The sequence below is a fragment of the Scyliorhinus canicula genome, chromosome 22 (genome assembly GCF_902713615.1).
Source record: "Scyliorhinus canicula chromosome 22, sScyCan1.1, whole genome shotgun sequence".
Taxonomy (NCBI): Eukaryota; Metazoa; Chordata; class Chondrichthyes; order Carcharhiniformes; family Scyliorhinidae; genus Scyliorhinus; species Scyliorhinus canicula.
The window spans coordinates 1,019,041-1,038,305 of record NC_052167.1 but is presented as its reverse complement, the minus strand read 5'-3'; the positions used below and the strand labels follow the sequence as shown (position 1 = coordinate 1,038,305).

Genomic DNA, 19,265 nt, shown 5'->3' with positions numbered 1-19,265 from the left:
GATGTTGGCTAATACTGGCAAGGACAACAGGGATAAATCCCTTGTTCCAGTTCAAAATAGTGGCATGGGTTCTTTTACCTTCTGTTCAGCTTAGGACAGGTACAGCCTTATTTTAATGGTTCATTTGAAAGATGCACTAGACAGTGCAGCACTCCCTCAGTGCTGCCTTGTGAATGTCAGCCTGGAATTTTGTGCTCCAGTCACTGGATGGAACTGGTGCAGCCTGATGCCATCAAGGAGCATGGGGCGCGTGGCGGTCTGAAGCGCCCAACGCACATTCGGCTGCAACAGGTGGTGGTTGTGACATAAACGTGGGAAAGTAGGGGTGCGATGTGAGATATTAAACAGCATCCCATTAGGCAGACAGGGATATAAAATGGTGCTGAAGGTGGAGCATCTAGAGGCCAATGTAATACACTGAGATCAATACAACTTTGACGATAGTGCATGGCACCCAAAATACTTCAACATTACATTTCAGTCTTACACCACTTTGATTATATAAGCAATGGGAATAATTTAATTAGACACCGATAATTAGATACTGGGCAGCATAGTAGCAGTGGTTAGCACAATTGCTTCACAGCTCCAGAGTCCCAGGTTCGATTCCGGCTTGGGTCACTGTGTGCGGAGTCTGCACATCCTCCCCGTGTGTGCGTGAGTTTCCTCCGGGTGCTCCGGTTTCCTCCCGCAGTCCAAAGATGTGCAGGTTAGGTGGATTGGCCATGATAAATTGCCCTTAGTGTCCAAAATTGCCCTTTGTGTTGGGTGGGGTTACTGGGTTATGGGGATAGGGTGGAGGTGTTGACCTTGGGTAGGATGCTCTTGAGCCGGTGCAGACTCGATGGGCCGAATGGCCTCCTTCTGCACTGTAAATTCTATGATAACTTCTCATCTTTCACAATAGTTTCTCCAGACATATCCATGATTGGAGTAACAAATACATAATTGCACTATTGGGTTTCACCATTCAATTTCATTATGAATAAACTTCTATATGCCCATTATCAGTGAAATCCCAGAGACAAACGATGGAAGGGATTTTGTTTACCGCCGGGAGGGCATTTCCTATGCGGTTTATGTATAAACAAACGGTGCATAGCGATGTTTTCAACAATATTTACCTGTCCCAGTAATGCAATCCACATTTAAGTTCACACCTTGGTGATTCTTTCTGTTAACATACAGCCAGCTTGGAGCAGCTACTGATGACACCAGCAACTTTGAAAAGATAAATGTGCTGCGGCATGCTGGCGCAGTGGTTAGCACTGCTGCCTCACAGCGCTGAGGTCCCGGGTTCGATCCCGGCCCTGGGTCACTGTGCGTGTGGAGTTTGCACATTCTCCCCATGTCTGCGTGGGTCTCACCCCCATTCCCCAAAGATGTGCATGGTCGGTGGATTGGCCATGTGAAATTGCTCAACTGGAAAATTTTTAAAATAAAATAATATAAAATTCCTCTAACATTTCTTTGGCAGAGCAAAGCAAATCATCCTTCACTCTTGCAACTTCCAAGGCAAAGAAACTATGACACACTCACCTAAATCATGGGCTTACCCACACCAAGGCTCTGGTCAACCATTGGCTCAAATTTAAAATTTGCAATCGTGGATTTCAAATCTCTCCATGTCCTCACCCCTCCCTAACTTTAATCTACTCCAGATACACAGCCCGCCGGGATATCTGTACTCCTCTAGTTCTGGCTTCTTTGGCATCCCTGATTTAATTGCTGCATTGGCCCTCAGCTTTGGAATTCCTTTCCTGCACCTCTCTGCCTTTATTTCCACCTTTACAACACTCCTAAGATTAAGTACATACAGGAGGAGAGCATTGATTGTTTTTCACAGAATCCCTACAGCGCAGAAGGAGGCCATTCGGCCCATCGAGCCTGCACCGACCCTCTGAATCAGCAGCCTACCTAAGCCATCTCTCCCGCCCTATCCCTATTAGCCCATCTAACCTTTGTACACTAAAGGGCAATTCCTGCATGGCTAATCCATCTAACCTCACATCCTGGACAGTGGGAGAAAACCGGAGCCCCCGGAGGAAATCCACACAGACATGAGGAGAAAAGTGCAAAATCCACACAGTCACCCAAGTTTGGAATCAAACTCCGGTCCCTGGCACTGTGATCCAGCAGTGCTAACCCCTGTACCACTGCGGCTTCTTGAGTACATATAAAGTGATACTTACTGACAAAGGGTCTGGGTAGTGTGAGGAGATATATACCTGTAGTGTTTCACTCTGAATAAGTCAAGACTGGCTCTGCTTTCTTTTTCAGCTGGTTATCAGGAATAGAACATTTAAAACCCACCTCTATCACCAAGCTTTTTGCCACCTGCAACAATATCACTGTATGTGACTTGGTGTCAAATTGCGCGCATTATAATGCTCTTTGTAAACATCTCAGCACGGGCCTCACGGTAGCATGGTGGTTAGCATCAATGCTTCACAGCTCCAGGGTCCCAGGTTCGATTCCCGGCTGGGTCACTGTCTGTGTGGAGTCTGCACGTCCTCCCCGTGTGTGCGTGGGTTTCCTCCGGGTGCTCCGGTTTCCTCCCACAGTCCAAAGATGTGCGGGTTAGGTGGATTGGCCATGCTAAATTGCCCGTAGTGTAAGGTTAATGGGGGGATTGTTGGGTTACGGGTATACGGGTTACGTGGGTTTAAGTAGGGTGATCATTGCTCGGCACAACATCGAGGGCCGAAGGGCCTGTTCTGTGCTGTACTGTTCTATGTTCTATGTTCTATTTAGTTACATTAACTGGTGCTAGATAAATGCAGGTTGTTGTTTATGGGCTGGACTCAGTCTTAAGAGACAAAAGATTCAAGCAAACACGCTCATCCCACAGTCGAAACATAATCTGACCCAGGAAGGGGGAAATAACAGAACTTTCACATTTCAACCGCACACAATGTGAGGTTTAAACTCCGATTGCCAGGGACAGCATGGTGGCGCAGTGGGTTAGCCCTGCTGCCTCATGGTGCTGGGGTCCCAGGTTTGATCCCGGCTCTGGGTCACTGTCCGTGTGGAGTTTGCACATTCTCCCCGTGTTTGCGTGGGTTTCACCCCCACAACCCAAAGATGTGCAGGGTAGGTGGATTGGCCACGCTAAATTGCCCCTAATTGGAAAAAACTAACGGGGTATTCTAAATTTTTAAAAAATACGATTGCCACAGCCAGCTCACATCATAGAAATCCTTGAACAGAACAAGACCTCTGACACAGTGATGAGGAATCTGACCCCGTCATCAGTGTCAGTTTCCATTCCGGGAAACGTTACTACGTAGACAAAAACAAAATCGTGACGAGGTGCCGCTGGTTTACTGGTAACTGGAGAAGTCAGATTCCAATGTTTAATACGCGAGACTGCAGGAACCTCAGGGGTAATTTGGGGATTACATTCCACAGCTCTAGGCATTTGCTCATCCAAGCCAATCACCTTGTTCATAGGTGTCCTTTCCCACAACGTTCTTCTGTGCAAAAAGCTTATTACGGGGCCCGTAGGCTGAATTGGCCGATTACAATTTACGAAAAAGACACTTTCGTAAAATGTTGATCCTGAGGTTAATCCACTCCCACGTCTCCTAGTGTTTCGACTATAGTAAGACTTGCATTTATATAGCACCTTTCACAATCTCGGGACTCCTCAAATTGCTTCCCAGCCCATGAAATCTTTTGAAGAAGTAAAAGATTCTGGGCGGGATTTATACAGCTGTCCACACCGCTGGGAAATTCTGGCCCCGCGCTGGTACACGGCTTTCCTGACGACGAGGGGGGCTGTCACCAGAATCTCCCGTTGACAGCGGCGAAACGGTAGATCCCGTTGGCGGACCAGCTCACCCCGCCAAAATATAGGCTGGTCGGGACACCCCGCCCTCCATCGCTATTTAACAAAGAGCAGGGCTGTTCCCCCCAGGTAGCCTGGTCAACGTTTATTCCTCAACTCAGAGTTTATCTGGCCAGGAGTTTCACTGCCGTCAGTGGGATCTTGCTGTGCATAAAATGGCTGTAACAGCTCCCAACAGTGCAACGGCAACTACACTTCAAAAGTGCTTCATTTGCGAGAAGGCGCACTGCGACTCCTTTGAGGTCGCGAAAGGCGCTCCAGAAACGCAAGTCTGTCTTTCCATTTAACTGCAAGTCTATGATTGGTCTGGGGGCAGGGCATTTGAACCTAGAACCTTCCACGGCCGAGACTTATCTATTGAACAGCTTTTAATGTCTGGTTCAGAAGCAGTTTTTGTTTTGTTCATTGTGGAGAGATGGAGAAAAAGACATGGGTGTCTGTTGCCAATGGAGACCAGCCTTATTATGGGATGGAGAGTGATATCTAGCAGTTTATCCCTCATTGAAATGATTCAGTCTGGGGTTGCCTGGTGCCGCACAATGGCCTAGCACAGCTACTATCGTAGAAGCTGGTCGTCATCTAGAGTAAACAACGAATAGGATGTTTACTACCTAGAGCTAGCACAGACTCAAAGGACCAAATGGCCTCCTTCTGCACTGTAACTGGCAGTGTGCTCTGCAAAATCACCCTCAGTGAAAGATTAACTTGTGCAATAACTTTTGTTGTTGTTGAGAGGTTGATCACTTTAAAACATCACTGTCAGTATTTGGAGGTTTCTTAATTATGTTGTTCATTAGAAGCAACTACTTTCTAATTCTGTCTTTATGTATTACAATCATTTACCTTCACATTATTCGGATACCGGAGTATCACACTTTGTAATCAGCTTGTGCAACCAAGAGTGTATCAAAACAGGAAAACTTTCCACCGTATTTTTGTTATGCTGAGTGAGGGCATGTTCTATTCATCAGTTCTAACATGGGGACTGTGATGCTGGAGGGGCAATGGCATGGTGGTATTGTCACCGGACTAGTAATCCAGAGACCCAGGTTCAAATCCCACTATGACAGATGGCGAAATTGAAATTCAATGAAAATCTGGAATTAAAAGGCGAACGAAGACCATGAAACCGTTGTCGATCGTCGTTAAATAACCATCTAATGTCCTCACCTACATGTGACTCCAGAACAACAGCAAGTGGTCGACTCCGACATGGCCCAGCAAGCCACTAAGGGTAACTAGGGACGGGCAATAATTGCTGGCTCAGTTAGTGACAAAAAACTGTCACGTACAGACTATCTCAAGCTTCTGGAAAGTTCCAATTGAATCACCCGAAGTGAGGGCCTCTGCCTGGAATGGGCATCTGATCAGCACCCCTTTGTAGAATTCACATCTGACATTGTTGAAATTCACTCCAAACACTGAATCAATGGACTGCGAGACTCCATGTCTCCAAGTTTACAATTTAACAAAAGGAAGCTGAAGAGGCGAGTCATCCACAAGCGAAGTGTGAAAGACCACCAGAGATCTCCTATTGTGTAGTGGTGTCTTTGGACTTCCAAACGGCTCTGGTCCTACGTATTCCAGAGAAACAGGTTAATGCTGTGGAGACCCGGGATGAAATCCCACCGCGCTAGGATGGTGAAATTGGAATTCAATAAAAACCTGGGATAATGATAACTGTTGTCGATTGTCGTAAAACCCATCGGATTCACCAGCGTACTTTATGGAAAGAAATCTGCCATCCTTACTCGGTCTGGCCTACATGTGACTCCAGATCCACAGCAGTGTGGTTGACTCTGAACTGCCCTCTGAAATGGCTGAGCAAGGTAATTCATTCAAGAGCAATTAGATTTGGGCAATAAATGTCAATGATGCCCACATTCTATGAATGAGTAAAAAAAACAAACTTTATTTTCCTTGAATGCTTAGAGCTAAAGGTAAGGTTTTATTCCGTAATATTCTGTCACAATGCAACACTGAGTGGGGTAACCTCTGCCGACCTAGAACATGTCTGCAACTGCCATCTGCCCAACATAAGTTTCCAGCGTCTCACTAAGATTTTGAGTTGCTAATTCTGGCTGGATATATCCTTGCAGGCGTCATCACAAGACCTCCTGTCTCCTGCTGCCTCGCCATCCCCAACACTCCCACCAATGGTCTCTCGACTCGTTCCACCTTGCCATACCCCCTCCTTCCCACAGCCAATCAAAAAGCCATTGGGCTCACTGGCCTTGGACTTTCTGGTCAGCAGCCGCGCAAAGGGAGTTCGCCGCTGACCACCCAAAAAAGATGCCTCCAAAAAACAAATCTAGCCGTCTCGGTGACGGGCGCACCTTCTTTTCCAGCAGCGGTTTTATACCTGGCGCTAAATCAAGGGAATGTCCCAGCGCACAACAATAGTGGCGCTAGGAAGCCGGCAACCAATCAACACAAAGTATTCTCAGTGTAAACCAGGAAGTTAAAAGCACCTGAAATCCTTCTGCTTAACTTCAAGTTTTCAGATAGCGAAATGATGATAGGACTGCATTGAGAGAAGCTAGGGTGCAGATGGGCAGACTTTAAAGGAAAATAAAAAGATGTCATCGTTGGAATTTTATCATGGAGCCATCCAACATTCCACAAACATAAAATGAACTCGCAAGGCCCAGTGAGGGAGTTTAGCAGTAATCGCAAAGTTAACACACAATTTAAAAACCTCATTCAACAGGGTGTTAACATTTTGCAGGATTTCTCCTCCAAGACTGACAGCATGAAATGGAAATTCCCATCAACTCCATGATTTGTAGTGGAGATTGAAGTCAGTGCAGACTATGGAGGAGCATAGGCGCAATGACAGCAACTTTTGGATTTCCACGCCATTCTCTGGACTTCTGCAATACGTCTTTTGGGGGGGGAGAGTGTTAACCACAGCAAGGTTCTAGACAACACTCGACTGACTGACTAAAATAATCCATTTCTCCTTCCTCTCGTAAATCCAACAGTCAAAATTGTATACAGTCTGGTGATAAATAAACCCATTTAATTGTGGTGGCATTTTTATTAAATGATTTGGAACTTTTGATCTATTGATACATTCTTAGATTGTGAAAGTTTGACTAAACTCAGTTTCTACTAAAAGTAGCGATTTAATCCACAGTTGAGGTTTTTCCCTCCCCCTACCCCCAGCTGTAAATGTAAGAAGGACTTACAGTAAATTCCGCAGTGTGCACAAATCTTCTCCTCCTTTACCTTGACTTTCTGAAGAGAAAGAAAAACAAATCTTTAGTACCAGGATTGAGATTGGACGTTCTTGTAATCCCTTTGTGTTAGCCACGGACTTGAGTTCAACCAGCCCAGTGTCATAATTCTGGGGCCTACATGGGCCAAAGGGGCACAGTTCTCAGAGGGAAAATACCTCAGCCAATATTGAAGGTCAAAGTAATTCCGTGGGACCCTTCCTGTAACTTGTGTCACTTTGGAATTGAAAGCTAACCTCGGTAATGGCAACCGCAAAAACTATCAATTATCGTGAGAAGCCACTTGGACTGGTTCGCTAATTTTAAAAATATATATTTTTGCGGGACATCGGTGTGGCTGGTCACGTTAGCATTTATTGCCCACCTACAATGTCCCTCGAGAAGGTGGTGGCGCGTCACCTGCTCGAGCAGCTGCAGTCATGTGGTGTAGGTACACCCACCGTGCTGTTAGGGAGCGAGTTCCTTTAGCAAAGGAAATTGGCCATCATTATCTGGTCGGGCCTATATGTGTCTCCAGACCCACAGCAAAGGGGTGGCTTTCAACTGTCCCTCTGTTCAAAGGCATTTAGGGATGGGCAACAAATGCTGACCTAACCAGAGACACCCACCTGAAAATATTTGATCAAAGCCAACAGGGCTGCCTTCAGCAGTAAATAAGGTCATTCGAATCGAGTAATATTTCTGTAACATTTATAAAGAACCGGTTGGCCCCTTGCAAGTTTGGATGTTTTATATTCATTCATGAGACGTCGCTGGCTGGGCCAGCATTTATTTGACCAACCCCCAATTCCTTTCCAATTGAGCGGCTTGCTGCGCCATTGCAGAGGACAACACGTTGCTGGATCTGAAATTACATGTAGGCCAGACCGGGTAAGGACGGCAGATTTCCTTCCCTAAAGGGCTTAAGTGAACCAGAGGGTTTTTTTATTGCAATCAGGAATGGTTTCATAGTTCATAATTATTCCATGAATTCAAATTGCACCACCTGCCAGGGTGGGAACCCAGGTCCCAGGAACATTACCCAGGGTCTCTGGGTTACCTGTCCACTGGGTTAGTGAGCCACCCAGGAATGATAGTCCACCACCACCTTCTCAGGAGCAATTAGGGTGGGCAATAAATCATAGAACCCCTACAGTACAGGAGGATGCCATTCAGCCATCGGGTCTGACAGAGTACCCTACACAGGCCCAAATCCCACACTAATCCCGTACTCTCACCTAGGGCCAATTTATCATGGTCAATCCAGCTAACCTGCGCATCTGTGGAATTGAGGGAGGAAACCGGAGCACCCGGAGGAAACCCGCGCAGACATGGGGAGAACGTGCAAACTCCACACAGTCACCGAAGGCCGGAATTAAACCCGGGTCCCTGGCGCTGTGAGGCAGCAGTTCTAACTACTGTGCTGTCTTGGTGGCCATGCCAACGGCTCCCACATCACGTGAATGAAGCACAGAATTGTAGAATGGTTAAACTATAGGAGGAGGCCATTCGGCCTGGTATATTAAAAGGGACATCAGTCAAATCTAGAGGGCCCAAAACGAAGCAGCCTTTCAGTCACCTTTCGAGACTAAGTTTCTCAATGACAGAGGTCAAGTACTTAATGCCATCGTTTGCCCTACAAGCAGTAGTTGTCTGGCCATTACCACATGGCTGCCTGTTGGATCTTGCTGTGCACAAAATGGCTGCTGCGTTTGCTATGTAACAATGGTGACAACATGTCAAAAGTACTTCCTTGGCTGTGAAGAACTTTGGGATGCCCTAAGGCCATCAAGGGCACTTATCTAAATGCAAATCTTGCTTTCCTCTCCTGCTTTCTAACCATTGACACAAATTCACACACAATTAGAATTACACAAAGGCTGGTTCGCCAATTTGTCAACAGGAAAACACAAATAAATCCTGCTGGTCTTTGTCTAGTACTGAAGGCTGGGGCTGCATTTCGGTATTAAATCAACTATTTTAATAAGAGTTTGATTCTTAATTTACGGATTAATATAATTTACCTCAGGGTCTCCAGTTTAATGAGAGCCACCAGAATTTAGGGCAATTTCACAGACAGGAGGAACAGTGAGCTGAGCATCACTGAAGCTTGTGTTTCCAACTCTGCAGCGTTGCCCTGGAGTCTACATTAATCGCCAGGGCACCGCTGCGATCAATCTGGAAGAAAGATTTACGAGATGTCCCAAAGTGCTTCGCCTTTTTCTAAAAAAAAAACCTTCCATGTATCCTTTCTCTTATCAGTTGCAAAAAAAAATAAAACCCACTGAAGGTCGGAAAAAGGACTGTTTGCCTGAAATCAGGAATCATTCACTTGGGTAATCAACTGGAGTTCAGTCTGCCCCTCAGTTGGCAGGAGGTGCCCTACAAGGATGGAAGTGGGCAGTGGGAGGCAATGCGATGTAAGTATTTCAGAGCTGGAACGGTAATTCAGATGTCAAGAGAATTAATATCATTACTATAATGCTGCAGAGCAGCCAAATCGAAAGGTTTAAGGAGCTACCAGCATGATAAGAGCAAATTGCACAAAAGCGCAAAATATTATCAAACAGCTAAGGAAGGTACGGTACAGAAACAAGGAGGTGATGGTAAGCGTTTCTAAAACACTGGTTAGGCCCCCCAAGTGGTGTTTTGCAACCAATTCTGCACATCATACTTCAGGAAGAATATTAAGGTCTTTGAGAAGATTTATTAGAATGGTTGAACCAATTAAAGGCTTTGATTACCTAAAGAAATCAGCGTCTTTTTCCTCAGAGAAGCAAGGATTAAAAGGAGATTATGAAGGGCAGCACGGTGGCGCAGTGGGTTAGCCCTGCTGCCTCACGGCGCCGAGGTCCCAGGTTCGATCCCGGCTCTGGTTCACTGTCCGTGTGGAGTTTACACATTCTCCCCGTGTCTGCGTGGGTTTCGCCCCCACAACCCAAAAGATGTGCAGGGTAGGTGGATTGGCCACGCTAAATTGCCTCTCAATTGGAAAAAACGAATTGGGTACTCAAAATTTTTTTTTTCTTTTAAATGAATAGCAGCAAATAAGGAATGTGATGAAATCCATTTTTTTCTGTGTCCCCGTGTGCTATGCGAATTAGCAATCTGGGGAGATTGTAGTGCGGCAGTGTGGCACAGTGGTTAGCACTGCTGCCTCAGAACGCTGAGGACCCGGGTTCGATCCCAGCCCCGGGTCACTGTCGGCATGGAGTTTGCAATTTGGCGTGGCCAATCCACCTATCCTGCACGTCTTTGGGTTGTGGGGGTGAGACCCAAGCAGACACGGGGAGACTGTGTAAACTCCACACGGACAGTGGTCGAACCCGGGTCCTCGGCGCCGTGAGGCAGAAGTGTTAATCACGGGCTGCTGCCTGTGGTTGGGGAACAGGTGTCTATTCGAAGCAGTAGTGTTCTGCTCAGTGTAGCTGAAGAACTAGAAGTTGTGATTCTGAGTTAGAGCTTGAGTGAAGAGGGAATGGACTCTCAAGGGAGGAAACGGAAATCCTGTGAGGCTGGCTGTCATTATGCAGACTTTGGAATGAATTCCCAGGTTAGAGCTTCGAAAGTGAAGGCTGGAATCCCTCATGATGGAGACAAAAGAGTTCTCGTGAGATTGTTTGACTCAATGTTACCGAAGTCTGGGTGTGTTGCTGAAAAATCCGTGGATTCGGTTTTGGTCACATTTGGCACTTTTTGCACAGCATAGTGTGCCTGTTAATTCACATGTACCTCACATTAACCTTGAATGTTAGAATATAAGATAGATATTGTAAATAGTTTTATCTTTCTGATCTTGGGAAGCAAAGTTGATTTTTGTTTGTTCAAAACCCATGGAATCTTGTGGCTTTATTCAACTCAGCAAGTGTCTCGCGTCTCAAACTTTGTCTACTTTACACAGAACGTTATTGGTCCTGAATTGGATCTCAGCAACAACATAGTGGTCTGGTCCAGATCACTCCAGGAGAAACTGTTTCCAGTGAATGACCAGATCCAAGATAATTGGCTGAGGAATCAGAAGCGAAATAAGGATAAATATTTACACAGCAAGCAGTGATCTGGGAGGCGGTACCTGAAAGGGCAGTGGAAGTAGATTGATCAGTACCTTTCAAAGGGGAACTGGATAAGCATTTGATGGTAAAATTTTAAGGACTTCAGGGAAAGTTGGGCTAGATGGTCTCTTTCTGTATTGCATCATGGTATGATTCAATGCCAAGAATCTTACGGTGCAGACAGTAAAAGCAGATGTTGCTACGGCAGCCTTCACGTAGCTGTCCCATGATTAGCCTGTGGCTTTTATTATAGAATTACACAAATATGTGTGCAGTTCTGGTCTATTGTGTGCAGTTCTGGTCACCTCATTATAGGAAGGATGTGGAAGCATTGGAAAGGGTGCAAAGGAGATTTACCAGGATGCTGCCTGGTTTGCAGGATAGGTATTATGAGGAAAGGTTGAGGGAGCTAGGGCCTTTCTCTTTGGAGCGGAGGAGGATGAAAGGCGACTTAATAGAGATGTATAAGATGATGAGGGGGATAGATAGAGTGGAAGATCAGAGACTATTTCCTCGGGTGGATGTAGCTGTTACAAGGGGGCATAACTATAAGGTTCGGGGTGGGAGATATAGGAGGGATGTCTGAGGTAGGTTCTTTACTCAGAGAGTGGTTAGGGTGTGGAATGGACTGCCTGCTGTGATAGTGGAGTCGGACACTTTAGGAACTTTCAAGCGGTTATTGGATTCGGACAATGCTCAGCACAACTTCGAGGGCCGAAGGGCCTGTTCTGTGCTGTACTGTTCTATGTTCTATGTACATATCATAATGAAATTATGAAACAGTGCAGCTGTTCCTCGCTAACAAATTTCTTGTTACAAACGGCTTTTAAATCAGCAGAATCCACTTTTCAATAAAAGGGGCCGGTTATAACCTTTGTTCTGATTAATCTCCCTGAAGCTATATGCAACGCTGGACAGGAATTATGTTCCCAAGTACTCCCCCAAATAATGGTGCCAACAGAATGGATATGTACAGACAAAAAAAAAATCATGTAGCTCGCTTTAATTTGCAGTTGCTCTTGGAGAGGGCCAGCACGGCAATCGCAGGCTGAATGGTCTCCTCCTGCACTGTAACCATTCCCCGATACTATGATAATCCAGTTGCCATGGTTATAGCGAGGTTGGCTAACTAAATTGTAGTAACAGGTGACTGATGAACCTACTTGTTATGGGCCAGGGTTTAGAGAACCCCAAAGTGTATCATGGAGTTCACCTGACCCACAACTTTTAATAGATTGTGGTATGGGGAGCACACGGCCCACTCTACAGGTGTGATACAGCAGAGATCGACAGTACTTTTATGAAACAAGTTACCACTTTATAAACCCACAGTAAACATCTTAACAACTATCAACAATAATTAATCCCCCAAAGAATACATTAATCTATAAGTAACTCTTAATCTTTCCTTGCAACATCCATAAGTCAAAAAAAACCTTTTTACAGAAAGACATCAGGTTTAACTTCTCGACAGAAACAGGTATTATTGTTAAATCACCAAAGGAACTGGAGACAGTCTTTAGATTGCAGAGAGAGAGACACTAATATACCTTCTGGCCGTGACTGCAGCTATCCAGCTCTCAAAACAAAACTAAAACACATCCTGTAGCAGACGGACAGCCCAAAGCGAAAGTAAAAGCAGATAGATAGCCCAGCTCCACCCACACTCTGACATCACTGCTAAACATTCATTTCTTAAAGGCACTCTCACATGACATATTTCTACCGCCCTTTTCGGGTAGTGTGTTCCAAATCCCACAATTGATGACCCACGTACCCTGCACATCTTTGGTTGTTGGATGGGGGGGGGGGGGGGGGGGGGGGGGGGAGGAGAGCCCACGCAGACACGGGGAGAATGTGCAAACTCTGCAAGGACAGTGACCCGGAGCCGGGATCAAACTCGGGTCATTTGCCCTTCCGAAGTTCGACATTTGGACATTAGGTTTGTTGTACACTTCTAGTTGCATTACTTGTAATTATAGTTATAAATTGTCTGTTTGGTTTAATTTTAAATAGATTAATAACACTACAACACCCACTCGGGCAGTGTAAGCGGTGAGTAAATATATTCCTGGAGGTTACATCACATGACCTGCCCCCGCTCTCCAGCCATGATTCGGCCAACACTCCCGTCCTCGTGACGTACGGCCTCCCTACCCCAATTGGAAAGCAAAAAGACTCGTTACCCAATTGGATGACGATTGGCCGTCAGCCAAACAATAGTTATTACTTTACCATTTTTACATCTGGAAAAGAGAAATGATAACAATAAACTATATTTTTAAATCTCCCTGTGGCATTTTCCCAGGAATGCAGTATCCTAAAGATTGGTCTTCAATTCCTGCAGAATCCAGGCCAATCCTGGAGGATTGGAAGCCCGGACACCCATTTTAAATTAATTTAAAGTGTCAATCCTCTTTTGTTTTGCCCCAATTAAGGGGCAATTTAGCGTGGCCATTCCACCTAGCCTGCACATCCTTGGGTTGTGGGGGTGAGCCCCACGCAGACATGGGGAGAATGTGCAAACTCCACATGGACAGCCATCTGGGATCGGGATCAAACCCGGATCCTCAGCACCGTGAGGCAGCAGTGCTAACCACTGTGCCGCCCTACCCACTCATATTTCGAGAGATATGGGGGAGGGGGGGGGTGATGTAATGCGTGGATGGAACCTGGAGCAAATTAGAATATGGACCTTAAAACGGTGCACCACAAAGCAATCCTTGTGTATAGACTGTATGGCAGGATTTACAGTACAGTTCCAGTAAGGAGTGAAATGAACTACAGAGTGAGAGAAAGGAATAGTTCATGCAGTTAACATATTTGAACGCAATGAAGCTAATGAGCGACATAGGAATAAATGTGTCACCCCTTTTCCAGCACGTTGAACACCTGATGCAGGCACAGCAATAAAGGCTAGCATTTACATAATGCTCAAATTACATCTCTCAAACTGTTTCACACACAGTGAATGGTAGCAACCTTCATTTAACTGGCCTTGTCTTGACACTCTCAGCTGGTTGGCGACACTTTGAGGCAAACACAGAATTTGGCAGGCGAAGATGGATCGGCAAGTACTGCAGAACTGTTCCACTGCAGACAATACAAATCACCACAATAGCAAAATAGGAGTTTGAAAGTGAAAACTGAGTATGGTGTGAAAGGGTCCAACGGGCAGCAACAATACCCAGGGATCAGATCATTCTAACCGTTACACTGAAATTTCAAGTTGCTAAAAATAGAGCATCGATTAGAGAATCATAGAATGACTGCAGCTCAAGAGGTCATAAAGGGGCTGTTTAGCACACTGGGCTAAATCGCTGGCTTTGAAAGCAGACCAAGGCAGGCCAGCAGCACGGTTCGATTCCCGTAACAGCCTCCCAGAACAAGCGCCGGAATGTGGCGACTAGGGGCTTTTCACAGTAACTTCATTGAAGCCTACTGGTGACAATAAGCGATTTTCATTACATTTCATTTAGCTCATGGTACCCTCACCAGCTCCTTTCAAGAGCAACACAGCTAGTCCCACCTTCCCGCCTTTCCCTGAAGCCAGGCTATTTTCTCCTCCTCAAGATAATTAACCAATTCCTTTTCGTAAACCAGGATTCAATCTCCCTCCGCCACACTCACGGGCAGTGCATCCCAAATGCTGAACACTCGTTGCGTGAAAATGTTTTTCTCCTGGCCGCCTCTGGTTCTTTTACCAACCCCCTTAAATTGTGGTCTTCCGGTTCTCAACTCTCCCGCAAATGGGGAACAGTTTCTCTCCGACTACTCTGTCCCGATCTCTCAATGAGTTTGAACACCTCCATGAAATCTCCCACCTTTCTCTTTGCTACGGTGACGAGCTCCACCCTCGCCAATCTATCCATGTAACCGAGGTGACTTGGTGGAGTTGAAACTGCTGTAAATCCAAAGTGATGGGCCTCAATAAGTTTCTCAGTTTACTTTAGCAGCAGGTTCGGTGTGCTCTAGTGATGTCTGTTGGACAGCCTGTTCATGCATGAAGAGGCTTTTCACCTCAGGTAGGCCTCACATGAACTTTGAACTCATTTGTCCAGTCACAAGCCGCTTCATAGGCGCAATCAGACATCGGCTAATTATTTTAAGGGGCAGCTTAACTGAAAGACTGGCTCCCCTGAGGTAAGACCCCAAGTACAGTCATGTATGTTTTCCTTTTTCGTCCCTTCCTGGCCTGAAGACACTGACTTCTTCACCCAGAGAGTGGTGAATCTGTAGAATTCGCTACCACAGAAAGTTGTTAAGGCCAAAACGTTGTGTGATTTCAAGAAGGAATTAGATATAGCTCTTGGGGCTGAAGAGATCATGGGTTACGCTGGGTGGGGGGGTGGGGGGGAGATGGGAACAGGTTATTGAACTTGATGATCAGACATGATCATAATGAATGGTAGCGCAGGTTCGAAGGGCCAAATGGCCTCCTCCTGCTTCTATTTTCCATGTATGTTTCTACGATTCCATTAACAGGTCTCTGATACATGACTTCAGTGCTGTTTCTTCATCTGAAGCCCTGTACAGCAAGTGCCTGTGTGTTATTCTACCTGATGTTTTGTTGAAGTGGCCCTCCTTCACCTCAGTGGGCCACCAGATTGAATTCAGGCTCCTTCACTAACCACAACACTGTGCACAAGATTGAACAAATTTAATAACATGCCGAATATAACACAACCAGTTATAGAAAATGTTCAATCATTTAGATATATATATTTTTTTAAATTTAGATTAACCAATTTTTTTTTTTTCCAATTAAGGGGCAATTTAGCATGGCCAATCCACCTACTCTGCACATTTTTGGGTTGTGGGGGCGAAACCCACGCAGACACGGGGAGAATGTGCAAACTCCACACAGACAGTGACCCAGAGCCGGGATCGAACCTGGGACCTCAGCGCCGTGAGGCGGTTGTGCTAACCACTAGGCCACCGTGCTGCCCTAATCATTTAGATATTGATAGAACCATCATCAACTTCAAATGGTAAAAACAAAATAATTATTTACACTTTGGACACAGAGGGAGCACACGGCTCTCACACAATCAATGTTGTGAGCAATCAGCATGCACGCCACTTCACAAGCCTTTGTTTTACGAGCGGATCAATTCAGCCATACCGGCAGGAAAAAAAGAATACGCAGAGGGAAAGCAGCGGAATGCGGCAACCTTGCAGATGGGCAACATTGAAAAAAAATAGGAGCAGGAGGAGGCCATTCAGTCCTTCAACCCATTCCACCATTCATTATGATCATGGCTGATCATCCATCTCAATAGCGGAATCCGCTTCCCCCATATCCTTTTAATCCACTTCGCCTCAATGGTCAATAAAATGTTCAGTCGGCTGCACCCAAATTGGACACATGTGGACCCTGGGCTGCAGGTTGCCCACCATTGCCTTAACACCACAGAATTCCGTCTGCAAATCTATCCTCCTTTCTACCTCTCTGCTCCATTCCGTCACTGTTTCTGGCCGACTTTCGCGAATCTGCCTGGCTCAGTGATGGAAGGCCCATGAGGAGCACCTTGGGAAATTTTGCCACGGTAAAGACTGTGGAGAGTTGGATCCTTTCTAACTCTGCTACTTGACCAAATCTAGATACCCACCGTCATTTACAGCTTCACTCAATTTCTAGACAGTCCAAACCCATTCATACAAAGTGCAACAAGACCCATTTTATATAGTATATGCATTGGCTATGATGTTTGCCAATATATTATTGTCATAGAATCATAGAACATACAGCGCAGAAGGAGGCTATTCGGCCCATCGAGTCTGCACCGGCCCTTACAAAGACCACCCAACTCAAGCCCACGTATCTACCCTATCCCCGTAACCCCCACGTAACATTTTTTGGACACTAAGTGCAATTAAACATGGCCAATCCACCTAACCCGCACATCTTTGGACTGTGGAAGGAAACCGGAGCACCCGGAGGAAACCCACGGACACACGGGGAGAACGCGCAGACAGTGACCCAGCGGGGAATCGAAACTGGGACCCTGGAGCTGTGAAGCAATTGTGCTAACCACTGTGCTACCGTGCTTCAAATTTTTGAAGTGTTTAATTCCACGTGAAGATTCATTTTGGTTTCAACCACTAAACTGAAGATTAAGTTGTTCCACATGCATCGGTGAAAACAAGCACATACTTATATATCATAGAATACCGACAGTGCAGGAGGCCATTCGACCCATCGAGTATTCACCGACTCTCCAAAACAGCACCCTGCCCGGGTCAACCACCCTCCCCCCACCCTATAACCCCACCCAACTTGTACATCCCTGGACACAAAGGGGAAATTTAGCATGGCCAATCCACCTAAACTGCACATCCTTGGACTGTGGGAGGATCCCTGGATTTGAGTCCTAGAACTGCTACCATGAGAAAAAGGCAGGCAGCTATAGAAATCTAGAAGAGAACCCATGCAAAGTAAACAACAGAGCCTTGACATACGCAAGGTTCTCTACGTAATAAGCTATAGGAGGATTATGAGACAAAGCACTTCACAATCTACCAATGTGCCAGGTCATTTGCCTGTCGATCGAGAGAGAAAGCAAAAAATTCTCAAAAGCTAACAGTTTGCTGGCTGACACTTGCTTATTTAGAATATTCAAGGCAGAGGGCAATAAGATTTTTGGGGTACTCAGGAAATTAAGGGGGTGGGGGTTAGTGAAATCAACTAGCCATGACCGATTTGAATGATGAAACAGACTTGAAGGGCTGAATGGAGTGCTCTGCTCCTAATTTTTAAAGTCCTGTAATTAGATTTGTACAAGGCTAAGAAAGTGGGTCACTGATATCATCAATATGTCCAGTGCACAACCCTCCCCCCCACCTCCTGACCGTTCCCCAAATTGTAAAATATTTGCACCAGAAGGACAAATCCAACCCGGACAATTACCAGCCCATCAGCCTCCTCTTAATCATCAATAAAGTGAAGGTGTCATTGCTGTCGAGTGGCACTTTTACAGCAAAACTGCTCACGGGTGCTCAGTTTGGGTTCTGCTGGAACCACTCAGCTCCTGACCTCATTATAGTCCTGGCCCAAATAATGACAAAAGAGCCAAGCTCACGTGGGAACGTGACAAGCTGCCCTTGACATCAAGGCAGTCTTTAACAGAGTGTGACATCAAGGAGTCCTTGCCAAACCGGAGTCAACGGGAATCAGGGGGAAAACTCTCCACTGGTCAGAGTCATATCTAGCGCAAAGGGAGATGGTTGTGGTTGCTGAGGTCAATCCTCAGTCGCAGGACATCACTGGAAGAGATCCTTTGTCACCTTTCGCTCAAAATCCTGGAACTCCCTACCCAACAGCTGGGCGGGAATGCCCCCACCACACAAACTGCAACAGCCTCCTATTCACCTTCCCTTGGGTAACTGGGATTAGCCTGGTCATCAATGCCCAAGAATGAATGAAGAGTTAAGGGAAAATCCAGGTTCTGTTGCTATGCCTTTCAGTCAATGAATTTCACAGTGGAATGGGGTTGTTGCTTTGGAGCATTATTACTTTATATCTTGAATGTTCAACAAACCAACTGGAATGTGAAATGCTAGAATTAACTCCTGGCTTTTTCGAACATACCACCTGCATTCTTGGATACAATAAGTTCAGGAAATCTGAAATTTACTCCCCATATGATGTTGTTGTTCAATTGAAAACCTCAAAGCTAAGGCAGAGAGACTTTCTGTTAGGCTCAGCTATTGAGAGCCACGGAACCGAGGGGTAAATGGAGTCAAGCTACACATCAGCAATGATCCAACTGATCATATGGGCAGCACGGTGGCGCAGTGGTTAGCACTGCTGCCTCACGGCGCCGAGCTCCCAGGTTCGATCCCGGCTCTGGGTCACTGTCTGTGTGGAGTTTGCACATTCTCCACGTTTTTGCGTGGATTTTGCCCCCACAACCCAAAGATGTGCAGGGTAGGTGGATTGGCCACGCTAAATGCTCCTTAATTGGAAAAAATGAATTGGACACCAAAAAAAAACAAATAAAAATATGGGCAGCATGGTAGCAATGGGCAGCATGGTAGCACAGTGGTTAGCACCGTTGCTTCACACCTCCAGGGTCCCAGGTTCGATTCCCGGCTTGGGTCACTGTCTGTGTGGAGTCTGCACGTTCTCCCCTGCGTGGGCTT

At 46.0% G+C, this 19,265-nt stretch overlaps 1 protein-coding gene across 2 annotated transcripts in view; it reads right to left on the bottom strand.

Annotated features, from left to right (window-relative positions):
• Nucleotides 1-19,265, bottom strand: part of ndst2a (N-deacetylase/N-sulfotransferase (heparan glucosaminyl) 2a) — a 544,670-nt gene that overhangs the window by 277,029 nt on the left and 248,376 nt on the right. For both annotated transcript variants that reach the window (XM_038782800.1, XM_038782799.1), the window contains exon 3: nucleotides 7,042-7,090. The gene's annotated coding sequence lies outside the window, so the exon portion shown is untranslated. The remainder of the gene's footprint in view (nucleotides 1-7,041; nucleotides 7,091-19,265) is intronic.